This window comes from Oryctolagus cuniculus, chromosome 6 (assembly GCF_051225735.1).
Source record: "Oryctolagus cuniculus isolate XC-2025 breed Fujian yellow rabbit chromosome 6, ASM5122573v1, whole genome shotgun sequence".
In the NCBI taxonomy this organism is placed as follows: domain Eukaryota; kingdom Metazoa; phylum Chordata; class Mammalia; order Lagomorpha; family Leporidae; genus Oryctolagus; species Oryctolagus cuniculus.
Window position 1 is genome coordinate 61,239,204 of NC_142872.1, and position 21,595 is coordinate 61,260,798.

At 47.3% G+C, this 21,595-nt stretch overlaps 1 long non-coding RNA gene across 3 annotated transcripts in view; it reads left to right on the forward strand.

Moving 5' to 3' along the window:
- The first annotated feature begins 7,226 nt into the window (after positions 1 to 7,226).
- The window catches only part of LOC149126156 (uncharacterized), a 116,747-nt gene continuing 102,378 nt past the window's right edge, over positions 7,227 to 21,595 (forward strand). For 2 of the 3 annotated variants that reach the window (XR_016236464.1, XR_016236466.1), the window contains exons 1-2: positions 7,244 to 7,472; positions 7,974 to 8,030. This is a non-coding gene — a long non-coding RNA (uncharacterized LOC149126156). Of the gene's footprint in view, positions 7,473 to 7,973; positions 8,031 to 21,595 lie in introns of all 3 variants that reach the window. The other variant, XR_016236465.1, reaches the window with a different exon arrangement.

Here is a 21,595-nt window from a genome sequence, read left to right on the forward strand (position 1 = left end):
ATATGGTATATGTATCTATAGGAAAAAACCCACAATTTATGTAGGATTTGGTACATCCATCAGGGGGCCTGGAATGTGTCTCTTCTGGATGAGGAGAGACGACCGTGTTTTGATTCTGAGCCACCATTCCCCATCTCACTGGTGTCATTTTACTCCACCAACTTCTAACTGCTGCCAGTAGCGTCCCCAAGCTGCCTCCCACTTCTTTATTGTTCTTGCTAATCCAAGAGTGTGACAGTGGGATCTCTGGACCAACATCCTGGGAACTTGTAAGACGTGCAAATCCTTGGGCCTCTCGCAGAGCTCCTTCCTCCGAGTTCTTGGGCGTGGGGCCCAGCAGTGCGGGTTCCAACAGTGTGGATGGGTGTGCCCAGGTGAGGACCTCCTCCGTCCATTTTGCACAGGCAGGGTGCTCAGCACCTTTCACACATTCTCTGTCTCTTTGTAAAAATATTTATGTGTTTGAAAAGTAGTTTCTTTCTCTTCTCTCTCTCTCCCACACACATGCACACACACACACACACACACACCCTTTCTATCCGCTGGCTCACTCCCCAAATGCCCACAGCATCTGGGATTGGGCTAGGCTGAAGCCAGCAGCCAGGAATTCCAACCAGGTCTCCACTGGATGTCAGGAACTCAGACACTTGGACCAACACCTGCCGCCTCCCAGGCCTATGAGCAGGGAGCAGAGGAACCAGGACTTGATTCCAGGTGGAATTCCAGGGGGATTCCTCTGTGGAATGTGGGTGTCCTAAGTAGCAGCTTAACTCGCTGTGCTGCAATGCCTGGCCCTGCGCTCGCTCCCTTCCCCCATTTTACAGAAGAGGAAAGAGAGGTCTGACCTTAGAGGGCAGATTGGATCTTACGCCTTCCAAGTTGGACCCTTGCACAGTCTCCCACTGTGCTTAGATGCAAGCTCTTGTCTCGTCTTCATCCACCTCTCACCCCAGGGCCCCTTCGGCAGTGTGTTCCCGGGACTCACTGGCTTCCACGTATCTCAGTTTCAGTTCCAGGAACACAACACTTCCTGCCCAGCCCCAGGGCCTCAGCACACTCTGTTCCCTCTGTCTAGAAATTCATTCTCTCTTATTTCTCATGGGTAGCATCTTTGCCTCATCATTTAAGCTTGCGTCCTCAGAAAGAATCCCCTTGACCATCAAGAAATAGGTTTTCCTGGGATTCTCCAGTTTGTATGTCTCAAAAAACACAAATAATTAGTAATAACTTGGTAATCTTTGTGTCTCTCTCTCCCACCAGGACCTTGGTCTTCTGGGAATAGGGCTGTGTCTCTTCACCACTGTGTTGCAGGTCCATGGTAGAATGGACCAGGTCCAGCACAGAATGTGTAAATGAATGAATGAGTGAATGAATGCAACCTGGTCTATTTTGTTTTGCCAGTAGTGTTCTTCCCATTCGTAGGTTCTTAGTTCAAATGTCATCTTGTTTGAAGTGCCTTTCCTCTCCCCAGTGCAGTATTACATCCGCGTTCTCCCAACACCCTCCCACTGCCACTGCCACTGCCACGACAATGACGTATGACACAGGGGTGCAACAGGCTGGGAGGAGTGGAGTTTTAAAAAATCATTTGTTTATTCATTTATCTTTTAAAAAGAGTTATTTATTTATTTTAAAGTCAGAGTTAAACACTGAGAGAAGGAGAGGCAGAGACAGAGAGAGAGAGAGAGAGAGAGGTCTTCCATCTGCTGGTTCACTCCCCAGATGGCTGCAATGGCTGGAGCTGTGTGGGTGGGAAGCCAGGAGCCAGGAGCTTCTTCTGGGTCTCCCAAGTGGGTGTAGGGACTCAAGGGCTTGGGTCATCTTCTCCTGCTCTCCCATGCCACAGCAGAGAGCTGGATTGGAAATGGAGCATCCGGGACTTGAACTGGTACCCATATGGGATACTGGCACTGCAGGCAGTGGCTTTACCTGCTACGCCACAGCACTGGCCCCTATTCATTTATGAGAGAGAGAGAGAGAGAGAGAGAGAGAGAGAGAGAGATAGGTAGAAAGAGAGCAAGCACACTTCTGTTTGCTGGTGCATTCCCCAGATGCTTGCGCTCACTCTCTGCTCGGGCTGAAGCCAGGGGTCATGAACTCACTCCAGGTGTCCCAGGTGCGCGGCAGGGACCCAACCACTGGAGCCATCACCTGTGGCTCCCCGGGGTGTGCACTGCAGGAAGCTGGAGTCAGCAGTGGAGCTGGCACCTGGTCCCAGACACTCCACTATGACACATGGGTCTCTAACCCACCAGGCCAAATGCCTGCTCCAGACGTGGGCTTTGGGACACGGAGATCTGGGCTCACAGGCCAGCCTCTGGCTCTCCCCAGTGTTTATTACCTTGCCTCTCTGTAGAATGGGTAGGCAGATGTGTAAACTCTGTGAAATTTGTGAAGGTGGGGAGTGTCTCATGTAGATGTGAGATAATGTATCTTTTATAAGGGGGTACTTCCAAAAGTTGGTGGGAAATGGAATGAAAACCAACCTGTGCTTATTTTGCCACATAAAATTATAAAACTGAACTCTATGTGCATAAATGACATTCAAAAAGTTCATGAAAATGCATATTAGAAAAATCAATGAATTTCAAAAAATTTTTTTGTACAGAGATAAAATATCCTTTTTTTTTTTTTTAAATTTATTTGACAGATAGAGTTAGACAGTGAGAGAGCGAAACAGAAAGATCTTCCTTCTGTTGGTTCACTCCCCAAATGGCTGCAATAGCCGGAGCTATGTTGGTCCGAAGCCAGGAGCCAGGTGCTTCCTCCTGGTCTCCCACGCGGGTGCAGGGCCCAAGCACTTGGGCCATCCTCCACTGCCTTCCCAGGCCACAGCAGAGAGCTGGACTGGAAGAGGAGCAGCCGGGACTAGAACCTTTTCCCATATGGGTTGCTGGTGCCGCAGGCGGAGGATTAACCAAGTGAGCCATGGCACCGCCCCCTCCCTTTAAAAAAAAAAAAGATTTATTGGGGGCTGGCACTGTGGCCTAGCATGTAAAACCACCGCCTGCAGTGCAGACATCCCTTATGGGCTCCAGTTCTAGTCCCGGCTGCTCCATTTCTGACCCAGTCTCTGCTATGGCCTGGGAAAGCAGTGGAAGATGGCCCAAGTCCTTGGGCCCCTACACCTGTGTGGGAGACTCAGAAGAAGCTCCTGGCTCCTGGCTTCGGATCAGCAGCTCCGGCCATTGCAGCCAACTGGGGAGTGAACCAGCGGATGGAGGACTTCTGGCTCTCCTTCTCTCTCTATGTAACTCTTTCAAATAAAATAAATAATTCTTTAAAAGATAAAAAAGATTGGTTTATTCATTTTGAGAGGCAGAGGTATAGAGTTAGAGAGGGAGAGACAGAGAAAGGTCTTCCATCTGCTGGCTCACTCCTGGAGCTGAGCCTATCAGAAGCCAGGAGCTTCTTCCGGGTCTCTCACAACGGCGCAGGGGCGCAAGCACTTGGGCTGTCTTCCCGTGCTTTCCCAGGCACATTGGCAGAGCTGGATTGGAAGTGGAACAGCCGGAACTCGAACCAGTGCCCATATGGGATGCCGGCTCCGCAGGCAGAGGCCACAGCACCAGCCAGCCCTGGTAAATGTATCTTTTAATTCCGTTTTCCCCACCAGCTTTGTGAAGACCCTCTGGGAAGCGGATCGTAGTGTGTTTGGGTTCCCACAACAAAATACGGTGCACAGCCTGGGTGGCTTCTGAACAGCAGACCTGTGTTTCTCAACGTGCTGGGGGCTGCACGTGTGAGTGCCCACTGGGTCAGGGTCCAGCGAGGGCGCTCTTCCTGGAGCGCAGGCGGCCGCCTTCTGGGCCTGCCTCGCATGGTGGAGGGAGGGTGAGAGTGCTCTGGGACCTGTGTTATGATGGCAGTCTTCCTGGTCCCTGGGAGCTCCGTCCTCGGAACCTAATCCCCTTCCAAACGTGCCCTGCCCCCTCTCACCCTGTCCTAGGACAGTCACATTGGAGGTGAGCGTTTCCATCTGTGAATTTGGCGGGGGGTGGGGTGGGAGGTGGGGGGGGGGGTTTGCAGACATTCAGGCCAGAAGAAAACAGTAGTGCTCATTATTTTCCAGTGATCTGTTTCCATAAAGTCCTCTTGCCCAAGTATGCATGAGCTCCGGGGAGCTTCCCGCTGGTTGAGGGAGCAGGCATGGCTGGAGTTCTCAGCACAAGGCTTCCCATGCGCATGCCCAGAGTGTGGCTTGGATGGCTGGCCCCAGGCCACAGCAGGCTGCCCACGTCTGTGGCTGTGCCCAGCCTGTGAGTGGCAACTGGCTTGAAGGTGACCTTGACCTGTTTACCGATGTCCCCTCCAGTGAGTATCACCAATACCCAAGTCTGACAAGGAGAAGAAAATCACAGGGCCAAGGCGTCACCTGAGTGTGCACTCTCCACCCAGCTGTGTTGCAGCACCGCTTGGAAGGGTCCCGCTGTCCTCTCTTCTGCCCGAAACACTTTCCTTCCAGCACTTGTCCCCCGCTACAAAGCGGGCAGGTGCCACCGGCTCCCTGGGAGCTGCGTCGGGGCTTGGTGACAGGTGAAGTCTTCCTTCTCAGAGGCTCTGGGCGTTGTCCTGAATGCTGGTGGCTGTCTGCTACGAGCCTCACCTCCTCACCTCTCTGTCCTCTTCCTCTGAGTGTCTCTGAGTGCTCTACCCTATGCTGATCTTGGCCCAAGCCCGTGTGTAGGGGACCTACCTTGAGGGGATGGCAGTGTCTGGCATTTTGCACTTTGCTCCATTTGGGGAGTACTTTTAGTTCTTGGCTCTCTTGGGAGGCAGGACTTGGCCTTTGGCCCTCTCCCTGGGTGCTCCCCGCCCACAGCATGCACCAGTATTCTTCACAGTTGAGGCCTTTGGGTCTGATCTTTATGCTTTTGCCTTAGTACATCTGCAAGCACCCCTATCTCTTGGTATCCATGAGGGATAGGTCCTAGGACACCTCTCTGCATACTAAAATCCATGTACGGGTAAGTCCCCTAAATAAAACGGTGTAGTATTTTTATAGAACCTACACACATCTGTGTACTTTTAAACAATCAGTAACACCTAACACAATGTGAAGGCTATGTAAATAGTCATTATACTGTATTGTTTAGGGAATAACAGCAAGAAAAAAGAATTCAGTACTAATGCTGTTTTTTTAAAAAATATTTTGTGTATTTGAGAGGCAGAGAGACAGGGAGGGAGAGAGACAGAGATCTCTTACCTGCTGGCTGGCTTCTCAAATGCCTGCAATGGCCAGGGCTGAGGCAGGCAGAGGCCAGGAGCCAGGAACTCCATCCAGACCTTTCTTGTGGAAGGCAGGGACTTGACCACTTGAGCTGCCACCTGTGGCCCCCAGGTATGCATTAGCAGGAGTCTGGAATTGGGAGTGCAGCTGGGACTTGAATGCAAGCACTCCCACATGGGATGCGGGCATCCCAAGCAGGATCTTAACCAATAGGCCAAACGTCACCCCCAGATGCTGTATTTTTTTTCCTCCAAATATTTTCCATCTGTGGCCGGTTGAGTCCCTGGATGTGAAACCTGCAGATACAGAGAAAAGACTGACTGTCCTTACACTGTAACTTCATGCTTTTCTTGGAACCTACTCACCGTTTAACACCAACAGATTTCTCTGAAGTGGAAAATTTCTATCATGATCATAAATAGAAGGCCAGTGTCAATTGCCATTAAACCGTAACAGTAAATAAAACAAAGGCGAAACTACTTTCAGCATGTAGCTTCCATCTGCTGAGGATGTGAGCCCAAGGCATCCTTTTCTTTGCTAAGGAGGAAGAGCAGCAGGTAATAGAGATGTCACCTCCTCGGGCATTCGTCTGTGACTTTCCCATGACATAAAAGAGAGGGTTTGAGGGGGCTGGCGCCATGGCTCACTTGGTTAATCCTCCCCCTGCGGTGCCAGCATCCCATATGGGCACCGGGTTCTAGTCCCGGTTGCCCCTCTTCCAGTCCAGCTCTCTGCTGTGGCCCGGGAAGGCAGTGGAGGATGGCCCAAGTATTTGGGCCCCTGCACCCACATGGGAGACCAGGAGAAAGCACCTGGCTCCTGGCTTCGGATTGGTGCAGTGCCGGCCGTAGCGGCCTTTTGGGGAGTGAATCAACAGAAAGAAGACCTTTCTCTCTGTCTCTCTCTCTCACTGTCTAGAACTCTACCTGTCAAAAAAAAAAAAAAAAAAAAAAAAAAAAAAAAAAAAGAGAGGGTTTGAGAGAAAACTGAGAACAAAATAATTTCTCGATTCCACATTATTTAAGGCTATGTCTCTGTACCATGTAGACCTTTGATCTTGTTAAGAGCTAACATGGCCCACAGGCCGTATTTTACTTACATTATCTCACTCATTTCTCTTAATAACAACTCTGTGATGTCGTGTTGTAATTAACCCCATTTCTCAGATTCTTAAATTCCGGCATTGAGAAGTGAACTTGCCCATGTGTATCCAGTTAGTGAGTCATGGAGGCAGAATTTGAACTTGCATGTGGATGCCTTGATCTGAAATGCTATTCTCTAAGTCAATTTTTGTTAAAAAAAAAGTTTGATAGACACATCCTAGTATATATTTGTGGGATAGAGTGTGATGTTTTGATAGAAGTGTACATTATGTAATAATCAAATCAAGGTAATGACCATATCTACTGACTTAAGCAGTTATCATTTCTTTGGGATGAGAACAACCAAATTCCTCCCTCTTGTTATTTTGAAACACACAATACATTGTTGTTAACTCTGGTCAGCCTACTGTGCAAGAACCCAGCATTGATTCCTCCTAACCGTAGCTTTCTCTCCGTTTGCCCCTCTCCCCACATCCCCTCCCCAGTCTCTGATAACCTCGACTCCACCCTCCACTTCTATGAGATCAACTTCTCTAGATTCCACATGTAAGAGACATCATGCGCTGTTTGTCTTTCTGTGCCTGGCTGATTTCACTTAACACAATGTCCTCCTGATTTAGCCACACTGCCACAAATGCCAGGATTATTCCATTCTGTTTGGCTGAACGGTATTCTGGTGTGGATCTATCTCCCATTTTCTCCGTCTGTCCACTCGTCGATGGACGGCCCCGTGGATCCCGTATCTGGGCTGCTGTGAATACTTCTGCAGTGAACATGGGCGTGCAGATGTCTCTCGAACATGTTGATTTCATTTCCTTTGGATATGTACCCAGTAGTGAGAAGGCTGGATCGTATGGTAGCTATTTTTAATTCTACAGCCTCATGAAGGTACTGTTTGTCCCCACCCGGTAGCAAGGGCTGGCTGTGGGAGCGGCACAGAGAGTGAGGTCAGGCCGTCTCTTTCCTGGGCCTGGTGACTCTGGCAAGAGCAGAGCTGGATGACATCTTGGTGGAGCTGCTCCTTCCTGGGCAGGAGCTGTGGCTCTCGCGCCTGTGGCCCTCCTCTTGCCTTGGCTGTCTTCTTTTTGTTAATCGGCTGCTGAAGGCATGATGCTGGGCTGGCCTCAGGGGTCTTAGAGGTAAATAGGCCCAGGCCTAACTCTCAAGGAGCCCACCGTCAGCTAGTGGGGGAGAGGCACTGGAAATAGGCACTGGTGGGTCTCAGAGGGAGGCCTGCGGCCCCCAGGAGTGTGGTAAGGTGGGGATGAGCTTCCCTTGCTCAGGCTGGTGAGTGGAGAGGTGGACGGGGTTTGGAGGACAACTCCTGAAATGAGCAGGGAACCCAGCTATGTCTAGAGCACTGGGGAAGAGCGTGAGGACAGGTCTGGGGGGGCCTGCCCTTGGACAGAGCAGGCAAGGCTGGGTTCCTCTCCTGCCCCTGCCCTGAGCACCCTGGGTAGCCCCGCCTGGAAGAACTAGAACTTTGTCACTGCCTTCTCAAGGGCACAGATCTGGAATGTGTGGAGGGTGACCTGAAGGCCTTTGGCTCAGTAGGGCAAAATGGGTGCTTTGGTCCCCAGCTGTTCCCCAAAGAATCCAAAATCACTGGAGTCTGATTTTTCTAGGCTCTGTACCACCAGTGCAGCCCGGGACTCCGAGGTGCAGGCTTGGCCAGCTCAGAGAAGCCATCTTAAGGGGTGAGTTTGTTTATTTTAAAGCCCACACTGGCAGTTGGGTCAGATTTTTATGTGATGATTTTGTGTTCTGCATATAAGGAAGTACTGCTCGCTAGCTACTGCGAAGGTGCCCCAAGCATCTCTCCCCAGAATAAACTCATGCTCTGGGGAGGAAACGAAACACACTGGGGCCACACTCACAAGTAGGACGTCCGTGGCCTGGTGTGGCAATCCGCGGTGAGTCACTGATGAGATCCCTGGAGTGGGAACCGCTGCACACCATACTTGGAGCTCCCCGAAGCCTTGGGACCACAGAGCTGGAGGAGTGGGATGAGTGTCAGGCTGTGAGCATTTTTGGGGATGCAGACGCCCGTTGGAATGCTGAAAGTATGCGTGCACCCTTGGGCAGCTTTGGCTAGTGGCAGTGGAGGGCCAGTCTGGGCAACGGGAAGGGAGGAAAAAATAGCCACAGTTGAGATCTTCTGGCCAGAGCACTTTGCCTGTATTCTACCTGGAAACTGGACACTGGAAGTTGTTGGGGGCAGCTAAGTCAACAGAGGCAGATGGGACACATGACTGCCACTTGTAAGCTGAGGGACATCAGTTGTGTTGCTTAATTTTTCAAAATAGCAGGTCCTTAACCTCACTGTCCGCTAATCCCCTAAAATGATGAGGTTAGGCTGCTAGGGCAGCTTTTCAGTCCTGTATTCCCTGATAAATCCAGTAAGGGATCGGCCGAGACTGTTCTGCTCAGTTAGTTAGGCAAGGTTCTAGGGCTGCAAGCAATGGAAACTCTCTCTGGGTATTTGTTGGTAGCAAACTGGGGGCAAACACGGGGTCAGAAGAAAAGCTGAGTGCCTGAGTTTGGTGAAGGAGGGAGCTCAGAGGAGCTTGGTAGTGGCGTTACCGACTGCGGGCGCTTACCGATAAGGACACCAGACCCTGCCTTTCTTGGCTTTGCAGCGCTCTCCTCAGGCTTCCATGTTCCTGGGTGAGAGAGGAGCTGGTGAGAGGAACGCTGGCTCACGGTTCTCCTGTGCCTCCACTGGACGTGTGGTGCCACGGTCACCTCTTGGTCATCTTGGCTCTTGTGGATTTCTACATGACGATAACAGAGACCGTGCTTAGCTGCATTCATAATTCCAGAGTGAACCTGGGCCTCGCAGCACATGCCTTGGTTGCCCCAGATTTTCTGTAACTAGATTTCTCGATTCTGCTAGCCCATGTGTGCTGGGCACTGGTGTATAAAGTGTTCTGTGAGGCACAGTTGGAGGCAAAGAGGTAAATAAAGGATGGGTGCTTCCTTTTTTTTTTTTTTTTTTTTTTGACAGGCAGAGTGGACAGTGAGAGAGAGAGACAGAGAGAAAGGTCTTCCTTTGCCGTTGGTTCACCCTCCAATGGCTGCCGCGGCCGGCGCGCTGTGGCCGGCGCACCGCACTGATCCGATCGCAGGAGCCAGGTACTTCTCCTGGTCTCCCGTGGGGTGCAGGGCCCAAGCACTTGGGCCATCCTCCACTGCACTCCCGGGCCCCAGCAGAGAGCTGGCCTGGAAGAGGGGCAACCGGGACAGAATCTGGCACCCCGACCGGGACTAGAACCCGGTGTGCCAGCGCCGCTAGGCGGAGGATTAGCCTAGTGAGCCGCGGCGCCGGCCAGGGTGCTTCCTTAAAAGCCTGTGGGAGGAGAGTGGGCGTTTGGCCTAGCAATGAAGATGCTCGTCTCCTGCACTGGAGTAGCTGGGTTCAATTCCCGCCTCTGGCTCCTGATTCCAGCTTCCTGCTTGTGCAGACCCTGGGAGGTGGCAGTGACTGCTTTGGCAGTTGGGTTTCTGCCACCCACGCAAGAGACTTGGATGGAATTTCCATCTCCTGGCTTCGGCCCAGCTCATCTCTGGCTGTTGCAGGCAGGGTGGAAGTGCTGTCCCCCTTCTACCTCTCTTTTCTCTGCCTTGCAGAAAAAAAAAAAAAAAAAAAACAAACCATGGACATATAGGGAATGAGTGCAGTGTAAGCAAGTCAACAAAAAGAGGTAGAATGAATAGTATTAAGTATGAAAGTACTTAAAGGATGTGTGGAAAAATGAAGTATGTTGCTGCAAAAATATTTCAAAATTCATTTATAACATGTTTCATAGTAGGCAGTTTCCAGGAGCTCTTTTTTTTTTTTTTTTAATTTACTTGACAGGTAGAGTTATAGATAGTGAGAGAGAGAGAGACAGAGAGAAAGGTCTTCCTTCCGTTGGTTCATCCCCCAAATGGCTGCTATGGCTGGCGCTGTACTGATCTGAAGCCAGGAGCCAGGTGCCTCCTCTTGGTCTCCCATGCAGGTGCAGGGCCCAAGCACCTTGGGCCATCCTTCACTGCCTTTCCAGGCCACAGCAGAGAACTGGAGTGGAAGAGGAGCAACCGGGACTAGAACCTGGCATCCATATGGGATGCCAGTGCCGCAGGCGGAGGATTAACCTAGTGAGCCATGGCGCTGGCCCCCTCAAGGGGCTCTTTAAAGATCCCACCTAGATACCGACGTCAGCCCCAAGGTGGGCTAAGCAGTTGGTTTATGTGTGTGCTGCTCAAGGTGCTCACAAATGACCGGCGGCAGGCCTAATGCTCACTGCTCTCTCTCTGTGTAGATAAGGAGACTGAGGTGCAGCGAGATTCGCCTCTGGCTTCGGAGTTCAAACCTGGTGTGCCTAACTCTGGAGCCGGGGTCCTTCCAAACATTCCACATTGCTGCCTTTTCCCAAACCCCCAATCCCCGGTGGTTTCTGAGACTGCCGGGTGCTAGAGTGGGCTCTCCTAGGCAAATGCGTGCTGACTCAGCAAACAAACCTGAGCTGTGTTCCTTGTCACTGGTTTCTAATTGAATGAGCAACTCATCATACATTCTTCTTGTAAACACAAAAAGATATCTTAGATAGTTACTGTGCTGGTCTCCTGAACCACATAAGCACAATTCGGTGTGTGTTTCTCCAGACCTTTCTCTGTGTACTGCTTATGTGCAAGTGGGAGCCATTGCAAGGAATGAATTGCCTTGCTGGTGTTTTCCTTCATTCAGTGTTGTGTTTGGGAGCTCTCTCCATGCTGGCACATTTAGCTACATCTCCTTTTTGTTCCCAACTTTCTATTTTGAAGCAATTTCTTTTGCAGCAGAAAAGTTACAAGAAGAATGGTTAAAAGAGTCTTCAAGTACCCTTTCTCCAGACTTCGTATTTTGCCCTATTGTTGTATGAAGGTACTCTGAGAAGTTTCTGGAAAATTGAATGAAGAGGTAAGTTTATTTTGATGCAAAACACTTTTGAAATCAATGCATATGAGAGGTCTTCAAAGACTTCCGGGGAAAATAGCCATAATGACAAAAGTATGCATGAATTTCAAAACTTTTTGCAGCAAAATAAACTTATCTTTTTATTCCATTTTCCAGGAACATTTTGAAGTACCCGCATATAGTGTATGACTGTGTATAATATGTACTCTGTGCATTTTAATTTTCTTTTCTGAATCATTTGAGAATCAGTGACATGCACCATGTCCCACTGCCCTGAAATCCTTCACTAAAGAATAAAGTAAGGATATTTAAGTAACCACCATTGTTATCAGGTTTGCTAAATCTAATGTTGATATGCTGCTTTGATTTTAATCTATCATCTAGGTTTTGTTTTTGTCAATGAAATGAAAAATGTCCTTCCTAGTGTTTCTGTCTCTCATCAGGATTCTGAGATTAGATATCACATTTCATTGTCATGTCTCTTATGTCTTCTGTTCCTATGGGACATTTTTTAGTTTTTGTATTTTATGACATTGACATTTCAAAGCATATAGTCACTTTTAATGTAGCTGACATTCTCTGATTTGCAGTTTTCTGATGTTCTCTCATGATTAGATTGGCAATTGGATTCAGCTAGAATATTCCAGAGGTAATGTGTCCATCTCAGGTACCATGTTCCCACACTCATCCTGTCCCTGGGCTCTTCATTGGCAATGCTAATTTTGATGCCCTGGTCAAGGTGTTGCTGACTTATCTCCTACGTAGTTACTATTTTTGATTCTCGCAACTAATACACAGTCTGTTGAAAGAAAACAAAAGCCTTGCAAATAGCTTGCTCCTTACTAACATCTGTACCCAGAATTAGCTTCCATTGATGGTTCTTGCCTGAACCAACCTTAACCATGATGGTTACAAAATGAGGATTTCCTAGTTGTCACAATTCCTCCAGGTATACCATGGGATTGGCATTCAGCTGTAAGTTGGAGTTCTTCCTTCTCCCCTATCTCTAGGGCACATTATCTTTATTATTATTATTATTATTATTATTACTATTATTTGAAAGGCAGAGTTACAGAGAGAAAGAGAGGGAGAGAGACAGAGAGAGATCTTCCATCTGCTGGTTCCCTCTCCAAATGACCACAATGACCAAGGCTGAAGCCAGGAGCCAGGAGATTCATCTGGGTCTCATATGTAGGCTACCTTCTGATGCTTTTCCAGGCGCATTAGCAGGGAGCTGGATGGAAAGTGGAGCAGCTGAGACTTGAAGAGCCTGCATCCATAGGGAATGTTGGCGTCACAGGCAATGGCTTAACCCAATTATGCCAAAATGCCAACCCCCTCATTATCTTTTTAATTCCATTTTCCTAGAATTTAATGAAGTCTCCTTGTATTTATGTGGTTATTATGGGCTCACACATTCCAATTTTTCAGTGGTCTGTAAGCTATTACAGCTATCCCCCTGTATCCTGGTAGGGGATTGATTTTGGGAACCTCTGCAGATACCAAAATTCCATGGATGCTCGAGTCTGAAATGGTGTTGTAGTTGCATAGAACATACATGTATCCTCCCACGTACTTTAAGTCATATCTAGGTGACTTACAATACCTAACAAGATAAATAACTGATAAATAATAACAAGATATATACTGAAAAAAAAAACCCTGTTGTTATTCTGTATTTCTTGGGAAATAATGACAGAAAAAAAGGCTGCATATTCAGCTCAGGTACAAGTTCTGGGACTATTTCCAATCTATAGCTGGTTGAATCTGCAGATGTGGAACTCATGGATACTAAGGACCAGTTGTTGTATCATCTTTTATTATTATTATTATTAATTTTTTTTGTTACTTGCCCACTCTTTGGCCAATGGGAGCTCCTTCTTATGTCCTTGTGATATATAGCTCCATCATTTGTCTAGAACTTTACTTTCTCATGTTACAAAACATTTCAGGCTCATCTTGTTTTTTTTTTTTTTTATAAATTTTTATTTAATAAATATAAATTTCGAAAGTACAACTTTTGGATTATAGTGGTTTCCCCCCCATAACCACCCTCCCACCCGCAAATCATCCCATCTCCTACTCCCTTTAGCATCCCATTCTTCATTAAGATTCATTTTTAATTATCTTTATATACAGAAGATCAACTTAGTATATAGTAAGTAAAGATTTCAACAGACTGCACCCACACAAAGTTTAGAGTACTCTTTTAGTAGTAGTTTTACCGTTAATTCACATAGTACAACACATTAAGGACAGAGATCCTACATGGGAAATAAGTGCACAGTGACTCCCGTTGTTGATTTAACAATTGACACTCTTATTTATGACATCAGTAATCACCCGAGGCTCTTGTCATGAGCTGCCAATGCTCTGGAAGCCTCTTGAGTTCGCCAACTCCGATCTTATTTAGACAAAGCCATAGTCAAAGTGGAAGTTCTCTCCTCCCTCCAGAGAAAGGTACCTCTTTCTTTGATGGCCCATTCTTTCCGCTGGGATCTCACTCACAGAGATCTTTCATTTAGGTAATTTTTTTTTTTTTTTTTTTTTTTTTTTTTTTTTTTTGCCACACTGTCTTGGCTTTCCATGCCTGAAATACACTCATGGGCTTTTTAGCCGGATCCAAATGCCTGAAGGGTTCATTCTGAGGCCAGAGTGCTGTCTAGGGCATCTGCCATTCTATGAGTCTGCTGTGTATCCCGCTTCCCATGTTGGATTGTTCTCTCCTTTTTAATTCTATCAGTTATTATTAGCAGACTCTGGTCTTGTTTATGTGATCCCTTTGACTCTTAATCCTATCTTTATGATCAATTATGAACTTAAACTGATCACTTTAACTAGTAAGATGGCATTGGTACATGCCAACTTAATGGGATTTGGAATCCCATGGCATGTTTCTAGCTCTACCATTAGGGGTAAGTCCGAGTGAGCGTGTGCCAAACTGTACGTCTCCTCCCTTTAGGGATCAATTTTCAGTTAAATTTAAACACCTAAGAATAATTGTGTATTAATTAAAGAGTTCAACCAATGGTATTAAGTAGAAAAAGAAAATACTAAAAATAATAAAATAGTAAGTTGTTCCTCGACAGTCAGGACAAGGGCTGATTAAGTCATTGTTTCTCATCGTGTGAGTTTCACTTCTATAGGTTTCCCTTTAGGTGCTCAGTTAGATGTCACCAATCAGGGAGAACATATGATATTTCTCCCTTTGGGACTGGCTTATTTCATTCAGCATGATGTTTTCCAGATTCCTCCATTTTGTTGCAAATGACCGGATTTAATTTCTTTTTTACTGCTGTATAGTATTCTATAGAGTACATATTGCATAATTTCTTTATCCAGTTCAGACTCATCTTACACCTACCTTGCTTCAGTCCTGTAACCAGCCCCTCTCCAAGGAGCACTGGTTTCTTTTATGAGGGACCAAGTCCAACATCAAAGACCAAAACTGCATGCTCATTGCTCCTGGATCTTGTTTCTTATACCTTCTATATTATTTTTAATTACTTCCTGGAATTTCACAGAATGGCTTCTAGTCCTTTATTTATCTGTTGTCCAGTTGATGGACATTTAGATTGCTTCCAGTTTGTCCCTGTTTCAAGCAACCGTCAATGAACATCCTGGTATACGTTCTCTGTGCATTTGTGCAAGGAATATCTTCCCCCAGAGTGACTGATGAAAAGAATTTCTTGATCATAAGGTGTTCCATAGGGATGGTCCATAAGAACAGAAGACAGAAGAGACATGACAATGACAATTCTACTTGACATTCTACTTGACATTGCCAATTTATTCTCTGCGATGGTTCCACCTACTTGGATGCCAACAAACAGGACCTGAGAACACTCCTGCTTCTAGACGCTTCACATTATCAAACATTTAGGTTTTACATAGCCCAAGGGGGTGAAAAATTATGTCATGTTGTCTTAATGTCATTGTCCTGATTGTAAGTGAAGCCGAGCATCTCTCCATGTGTCTTCTCTCTGGGGGAAGTAGAAGAAGCTATCTATTCACACTTATGATGAACTTTAACTTCTTAGGCACAACAAGAGATGAACAGCAATAAATAATAATAAAATAGAACAGTTACAACAATAGACTGTAAAAAAGTTATGTGAGTGGGGCCGGCACTGTGGCACAGCAGGTTAAAGCCCTGGCCTGAGGCTCCAGCATCCCATATGGGCGCCAGTTCTAGTCCTGACTGCTCCTCTTCCAGTCCAGCTCTCTGCTGTGGCCTGGGAAAGCAGTAGAAGATGCCCAAGTCCTTGGGCCCCTGCACCCATGTGGGAGACCTGGAAGAAGCTCCTGGCTCCTGGCTTTGGATCAGCACAGCTCCGGCTGTTGCAGCCATCTGGGGAGTGAACCAGCAGATAGAAGATCCCTCTCTCTGTAACTTTCAAATAAATAAAATAAATCTTTTTTAAAAAAGGTTATGTGAATGTGGTCTCTCTCTTGAAAGAGTCAGGCAAATGTTAATACTTTTGGATTGTGATTGACTGCAGGTAACTGAGAAGTCAGAAAGCAAAACCGAGAATCCGGCTGTAACGGTGTGTTAGTCAGGTGTATAGTTATTAACTTGGTAGCTGAAGGAGTGAAAAAAACAACTCTAAGGATTCATGGCAGAAGCAGTTTTTAGGAAAAAGTTACCGTCCTAGGGCTGGGAGAAATAAGTGAGAGGTTAGAATTACCAACACTAGAAACTTGGGGGGTGGGGGGCAGCGCTCTGGCGTAGTAGATTAATGCCCTGGCCTAAAGCACCGGCATCCCATATGGGCGCCGGTTTGAGTCCTGGCTGCTCCACTTCCAATCCAGCTCTCTGCTATGGCCTGGGAAAGCAGTAGAAGATGGCCCAGGTTCTTGGGCCCCTGCACCTACATGGAAGACCTGGAGGAAGCTCCTGGCTCCTGGCTTTGGATTGGCGCAGCTCTGGCCGTTGCGGCCATGTGGGGAGTGAACCATTGGATGGAAGACCTCTCTCTCTCTCTCTCTCTCTCTCTCTCTCTCTCTCTCTCTGCCTCTCCTCTCTCTGTGTAACTCTGACTTTCAAATAAATCAATCAATCCAAAAAAAAAAAAAAAAAAAAAAGAAACTTAGAGGAGGACCCCCACTGTGCTGAACTCACTCCCAGGAGCTCAGAGGATGCTCAGCTGGTGCTGGTCTCCAAGCTGAAGGGCAGGGATCCAGACCTCTGCGAAAGGGGCTAGATTCAGGGGCTGCTCCATGAGAGATCGTCTGCTGCCAGGGTGAAGAAGCACTTCTGGGTGACAACCGGAAGTAGACAGGAAGAAGCGTGTCACTTCCTCTCCTCCCACCCTCCAGCCTTGCAGTTTCCTGCAAGCTCCCACGTTTGGCAGAGCCTAGCATCCGATTTGCAGAGTGACCCAGCATAGTACAGTTGTCCTCATGTGCGGGCTGGGCATTGGTTGCCCAGGACACTCTGCAGATCCTGCAGTTCATGGCCGCTCAAGTTCCTTATACAGAATGACATGGAGTTTGCATAAAACCTGTGTACATCCTCCCGTAGACTTTGAATCATCTCTAGTTGACTTTATGATACCTGTTAGTGCTAGTGCGGTGTAAATTGTTGTTCAGGGAATAACAACAGGAAAAAAGTCTGTCCGTGTTCAGTACAGACTCAAAAAATGTTTTCACACTGCAGTTAGTTGGATCTGAGTTTGGTTGAATCTGTGGACTTGGGACCTGCAATTTGAAGGGTTGACTGTGTGCAGGGGTGACAGGGTGTGCAGGACAACATTGTTCTAATAACTGGCACAAGCTGTAAATACTTCAGCAAGTGAATCCTAAATTAAGAATCTTCTATATCTGCACCATATCATCATCATGCCCAAGAAACAGTGATTTCCTAACATCATCCAATACTCAATCCATGTAATAGTTTCCCTAATTATCCTCCAAAATATTTAAAAAACAGATTTATTTATTTATTTGAGAGGGGAGAGAGAGAGAGAGCGCGCTTCTACCTTTTGGTTCACTCTCCCTAATGGCTGCAACAGCCAGGGCTGGGCCAGGTTTAAGCTGGAACTTCAGCTGGGTCTCCCACGTTGGTGCAGGGGCCCCAGCACTTGGACCAGCATCCATTGCTTTCCTAGCAGGAAACTGGATTGGAAGCAGAACAGCTGGGACTTGAACAATTGCTCATATGTGATGCCAGCGTCACAGGCAGTGGCTTAACCTGCTGTGCCACAATGCTGGCCCGCCTCCAAATATTTTTTTTTAAGTCTGAGATTTTAATTTTTGTATGGATTAGAATGTTTCTTGCATTGCATTTACTTGATATACTGTTTTAGTCTCTCTTATTCTAGAACCGTCTAACTGTCTACTGCTTTTTAGAAAATGACTATGATAAGGGACTTGGGCCACCTGAGATGTACATTTGAGTGTTTCTTCCTTTCTGGTGTTGCCTTAGCTGTTCCCTTATCCGCAGCATTTTCCGGTAACTTAGAAGTTAAGTCTTTTTTTAATTTTTGAAAAATTTTTTTAAAGATTTGTTTATTTTATTTGAAAGTCAAAGTAACACACAGAGAGAAGGAGAGGTAGAGAGAGAGAGGAGAGGCAGAGAGAGAGAGAGAGAGAGAGAGATCTTCCATACACTGGATTACTCCCTAATTGGCTGCAACAGTCAGAGCTGTGCTGATCCAAAGCCAGGATCCAGGAGCCTCTTCCAGGTTTCCCATTAGGTGCAGGGGCCCAAGGACTTGGGCCATCTTCTACTGCTTTCCCAGGCCATAGCAGAGAGCTGGATAGGAAGTGGAGCAGCCGGGTCTTGAACCAGCGCCCATATGGGATGCCGGCACTGCAAGCGGTGGCTTTACCCGCTACACCACAGCGCCAGCCCCCAGAAATTAAGTCTTAAGTAGGCTTAGTAGATTAATTTTTTTATTGAGGATAAAGACACTGTTCTATATAACGAAGGTGTTGTCATCATAAGTTCAAAATTTCAATGAGCCCTTCATAAACTGAAAATATCCTTAGTTGAAAAAGCACTTAGCACACATAACCCACTGAAAAATTATAGCTTAGCAACCTGGCACAATGTGGCATGTGGGCTGTTCACCCTCAGGATTGCATGGGAACGGGCACTGTTGCTGCCCAGCATGGCGAGAGTGTATCTTGCTGCATTATTGCTAGCCTGGGAAAACATCAAAATCTGGCGTGTATTGCTTTTGCACCACGATAAAGTCGAAATTTCCTAAGTTGAGCCTTCCTGCTTTCCTGCTGTGCTTTATAGGGGATGACTTGCACTTGGCTGCCATGTATATTTTAGTGTATGGATTATTCTATCCTTTTTGAAGATATTTATTGGCTTCAGACAATCTTGCACCCCGGGGAATAAAAACCCAGCAGTTCTCATGGGCGGAGGGGGAGGGGCATCGTTTGTTCTTGTAACAGGTGCTGCCAGTTAGTTCTGGTAGAAGTTGTCCCATCCGGCGCGGATGGAGGGCGCCGGGTGAAGCAGCCTGAGCTGGCCTGCTTGGAGGAGAATTGAGGTTTCTCTTCCAGTAGCCGTGTGAGGGAGCTGAGGTGAGAGAGGTGGAAAACAGGCAACCTGCTCACACCCGGAATTGTAGCTCATCAATGATCGTTGTTTTTAAAATCTTTCATTAATATAAAGAGAACAGATTTCAAGTAGTTCACAGATCCAATTTTAAGAAAGTAATGATGCTTCCGTCCCTCCCCCTCTCTCTTCCCCATCCTTCCCTTTCTCCTCTTTCCTTTCTTTTTCTTTTTAAACTTTTGTGATAACAGAGTTTTATAGTCATAGGCTTAATGGATGCAACTGGAGACCGTCATGCTTTGTGAAATAAGCCAGATCCCAAAAGACAAATGTCACATGTTTCCTCTGACTTGTGGTTGCTAATATTTAGAGTGCAGAGACCACTCCCCCTTCATATATAAATGAATGGAATTGCCATCTTGGGGTTTGATTCTTGTTTCTAGCCCTTGTCTATGTTGCTGTTGGACAGTGCTCTTTCTTTCTTTCTTTTTTTTTTTTTTTTGACAGGCAGAGTGGACAGTGAGAGAGAGACAGAGAGAAAGGTCTTCCTTTTCCGTTGGTTCACCCCACAATGGCCGCTGCGGCCGGCGAGCTGCAGCCGGCGCACTGCGCTGATCCGAAGCCAGGAGCCAGGTGCTTCTCCTGGTCTCCCATGTGGGTACAGGGCCCAAGGACTTGGGCCATCCTCCACTGCACTCCCGGGCCACAGCAGAGAGCTGGACTGGAAGAGGAGCAACTGGGACAGAATCCGGTGCCCCAACCAGGACTAGAACCCGGGGTGCCGGTGCCTCAGGCAGAGGATTAGCCTATTGAGCCGCGGTGCCAGCCAACAGTGCTCTTTCTCACTGAAATTGTGGCACTTTTGATTTAGTGGAGCAGTAAGCCTATGATTATAAAGTAAATTAAAAAATGCCATCGCCAACGATTGTTGTTCTAAGCCTTTAAGTGCTGGGGTGATTTTGTGCACAGCCAAAGCTAACGGTACGTGCTGCATCTGGTGGCGGCAGCTCGCACCTAGGCTCCACCTGGAGTTACCATGTCAGGGCTCACTAACACCAGAACTTCTAATTTTTTAAAAGAAGAGAAAACTCTTGGAATGATTTTTATGGGGGAGTATTCCAGTGTTTCATGGATGGTACTAATTAAAATTGTCAAACATATTCTAGAAGTCCAAAGAAATACATGAGCTGCGTATATCTCCTGCAGGCCATCTCTGCTCTTGCTACTGGACCTAGTACTGGCCCCCATCACTCTCCCTGACCCAGGCAGACTATGCGTTGGTAGAATGGGAGCCAGCAGCCCCCTCTGCAGATCCCTAGCTCAGAGCTGAGTGGGAGCCAAGGCTTCAGCTTGGCTTGGCTTGGTTGGAGCTCTGGGTGCACACAGATGATGGACTACTGTAGCGGGATAGAGGTGTTTCTAGAAAAATCTCTCAGGAGAAGATTTTTTTTCCCCCTACTCATTGCTTAAGACTCAAGTCAAATACCACCTCCTCTGAGCTGCTCCACTATGTAATTTATTCCTCTATCAGGGCAAATAGTAGTACAGGTTGAAATATCCCTTATTCAAAAGAATTGGGACTTGAAATGTGTCAGATTTGGGAGTATTTGCACGTACATAATGATATCTCTTCAGGATGAGGCCTAAGCTTAAACACACAATTTGTTTATGTGTCAGTGGCACCTTCTTCATGTAGCCTGAAGGTCATTTTACCCAGTATTTTCAGTGCACCTGCATTTTGACTGTGACTCATCATGTGAGGTCAGGTGTGGAAATTTTCCACTTGTAGCATATCAGTGCTCAAAAAGTTTGGGATTTGGGGACAATTTAGTTTTTGGATTTCTACATTAAGGATGCTCAACCTGTACTATACTTCAAAATTGTTTTAAATTTTAGTTTAATATAGTTTATTTGTTGGAGAGAGAAAGGCAGAGAGAGAGAGAGAGAGAGAGAGAGAGAGAGAGAGAGAGAAACTCCCATCTGATGGTTTATGCCACAAATGCCTATCACAGTGGGGACTGGGCCAGTGGCACCGGGAGCTGGGAACTCAGTCCAGGTCTGCCACATAGGTGGCAGGGATCCAACTCCTTGAGCTGTCACTGCTGTTTCTGAGGCCTTGCATTAGCAGGAAGCTGGAGTCAGGAGCCGGATGCAGGGCATGGAGCCCATGCACTGTGAGCCGTGCACCTGCCCCTCTGCTGTCCTCCCTCCTCCCCCCTCACTGCTGGGCAGGTTTCTAGACGGGCAGGCCTGGGGAACGTACTTACTTTTCCATTCTCACACACAGACTGATGTGTGCTGAAGGCCCAGGTGACCTGGATAATACCCAGTGTGATCTTTTCCTGTCTGATGGTTCTCTGTCACCCTGACCTGAGGCCAGCTGCATCTCGGGACAGTCCTTCCCAGACACCTTTCCTGGAAATCAAACTTCAGAGCATATCACTGGGCATAGAGGTCCATCCAGCTAGGGGATTCATGGGAACAGATTTTCTCCTATTAGTTTCAATCAACCAAAAAAGCAATTAATAAGCTGGAAACAATGCTATGCCCCCAAGCAAAGAAGCAAAGACACAGATCCTTATGTGTTGAGCAATGTTCAAGGCTAAGCTTTAGCGATGGGGTGGGGGGTGGCTGGTCAACTCCCTGCTGGGCCTGTGACACCTGCTTCCTCAGGGCCCTTGGGCTGTTCCATCCGCAGAACAGAGTGACAGCAGCCTTTGGAGCAGGTGCTTTCACTCCAGTGGGAGATGCTGGGGTTGGCTGGCTGGCTTGTCCAAGGCAGTCCAGGCCACACACCTGCGTGGTAA